Below are 2,803 nucleotides of genomic sequence, written 5' to 3'. Positions count from 1 at the left end.
CACACCACAAATAAAGGCTACAGCTGGTCTACACAGCCAGCATAAGGTCACAGGTTAGTTATTATCAACCGGATAAGAAGTCGACCGCCACTCTTAGTAGCGGTGATAAACATTCATTTACAAGATACAACGGGATAACTCGCTGTGTTTGGTATGCGTTTCCAAATCCTGCTCAGCGCAGTTCAATAATTTTAGAAAACAATGTAAAGTCCATATCATCCAATTGTTCGTTTGTTTGATTGAGTAAAGAGAAGCACATCGACATAGTTATGGTCATTTAGTGCTGAGAAAAAGTGAGACAGATAGACAGAAACAACAGAAGAAAAGGAAAGAAGTAGGACCTACCAGTGGTGTCCTCTCAACCCACATATTCAATAGGAAAAAGCCAAGTGGTCGGAGGGTCACCAAAACTTCTGAGCTACTAAAATTCCGGTGAGTCTCTCTCTCTCTCTCCCTCTCCCCCCCCCCCCCCCCCCCCCTATCTCTCTCTCTCTCTCTCTCTCTAAGGAATCAAACAAGGGCCTCCTGCTCCAGCCAGGCATGATACTTACTGAAATTTTCCGATCCAGCGGCCATCTGGGCTGAGGGTTCTAGCCCTTCGGCCTATACTTACCGAGACTACATCACACTATCTATCAAATCTAAAAAAGAGGGGGGGGGGGTAGTGTGAAAGACAGCAATACTATATTGAACACCTTTGTAAAACAAATTTCCCGAATAGATCAGTAAAGTGGAATTCATTTATTATTCTATTCCAAGCAGGAATAGTAAGAGGTCGCTGGGGCTTGGTCTTTTGCATGCAGCAGTGTGTAAAGCCTGACAATGTCGCTATACACCTCGGCCTATTGTTTCAGCCACACAGCACACATGAACAAGCCAAATTCATTACCATAAAATTTAACATAAACTTAAAGGCCGATTCTGAAACACGCTTATGTCCATACCGTAGGCAAGCTGTTCAACCATTGTAAGCCTAGAACGCTTCACTTTTCAGGAGACCGAAACAACAACACCAAAAAAAAAAAAAAAACCCAACAAAAAAACCAACAAACAAACAACCCAAACAAAAAAAAACACAACAAAAAACCCCAAAAAACAAAAACAAAACAAAACAACAACAAAAAACAACAACAGCAAACAAGCAACAACAAAAAAAGAAACTCCCACCACCCAATAAAAACCTTCGTTTGATTCTTTTAAGAATGTTACAGGTACATACGTTATGTATAATTTCTTGGGGGGGGGGGGTATGTTCGCTTTTTTTTTTCAACTCTAAGATTGTGAATCCAGACAAAAGATGATTATCTAGCACATGCAACCAGTGCCACACATTAAGAAACTATATTTCATAATTTTGAGCTTATAGAACATCTGAACAGCTGGCTGACTGTGTCATTGTGTGCAGCCCCAAGATGCTAGTCTGGTCTCAATAACGTCTGAATCAATCTCCCGATAAAGGAATGCATCTTAAAACAACAACGACAACACATTTTAATGACATCGCGAAACAGAACAAACAAAACCTTTGAAGAAATAACCGTTGCTGGATCGATTACATCATTGAAGAAATAACTATTGGGGTGAATTGGAAATTTTGACCCCACCCTCTCCATGTTTACATCCTATTTCATAACAAAACTAAGTCTAAGTGCTTTTTTAAAACAAAACGTGAACATGGAATAAAGCAGTAAACCCAGTGTAAATGGTTACAGTTGACAAAAGCGTATTGTGACAACCTTCATTCATTGGACAATTTTTCTTGTATAAAACACTTCAGTCGCAAACTTATAGAGGTTGTCAATTTGGGGGTTGCTTCTTGTTATTTCTTAAAGCAGGTCTATTACACCCCAATCCACAGTTTCAATCCTTTAGGAGGCCCCACCGGGCTGAGATGGATACAATATCACAGCAGTGAAAGGTCACGTCAGTTTGTTAATGTTTGAGCGCTTAATCAGCTGCTTGCACTGTATGCTTCCTGGGAAGCTGAGTGAAATTGTTTCTGAGTGTTCTATGGTCTACTGGGGTAATAATATAGTGCATTGAGCTAGCTGAAGAACGGGGTTATGCGCTATACAAATGCTTTTTATTAATTTATTATTTTATTATTAACAGAAAGAGACCCAGATCTTGATACAAATTCGCCCCAGCCGGGAACCAAACTTGGGGTCTCCTCCTGTTTTATTTGTTTTAGTAAGAGTTTTACGGCACTTGCAACACAATGAGGCCATATAAGTGCCGAAGACTAGATGTGTTACAAGAGAGTGACAAACACACAAAAAAAGTAGGGGAGGTAGGGACGATAGATGGTTTTTTTTTAAAATAGAAAAGAAGGAGCAAACCACACCAAAGCAAACCGTTATACAACAAAGGCCAGCCGGTTGTTTGTTGGCGCTTGTTGGGTAATTATAAGATCCCATACTGGTACAACAGCCATTAAATGTTTTCCCAGATATGTAAAAACAATTAAAAACACCATTAAATTATATCATTTTTCAAAAATTATTATTTTGTTTTTATGAGCCCCGAACACCAAATGACGCAGAACAGAGAGGGAGGGAGGGAGGGAGAGAGAGAGAGAGAGAGACAGACAGACAGACAGACAGACAGACAGACAGACAGACAGACAGACTGTTTAGTTTATGTTTAGTAAGGATTTACGGTGCTCGCAACTGCATAAAGTCATATGAGCGCCAATGGCTGGGTGTCAACAGAGAAGTCCAAACGGGGAATCAGGCTTACTCTGCTCACCTCTCTCGCCTCTTTTGCACAAAGTCTGCTTCAACTATCAAGGCATCCCGGAAAT

The sequence above is a fragment of the Aplysia californica genome, unplaced genomic scaffold (genome assembly GCF_000002075.1).
Source record: "Aplysia californica isolate F4 #8 unplaced genomic scaffold, AplCal3.0 scaffold00561, whole genome shotgun sequence".
Classification (NCBI taxonomy): domain Eukaryota; kingdom Metazoa; phylum Mollusca; class Gastropoda; order Aplysiida; family Aplysiidae; genus Aplysia; species Aplysia californica.
The sequence above is the reverse complement of the archived record's forward strand: the minus strand, read 5'-3'. Positions refer to the sequence as shown.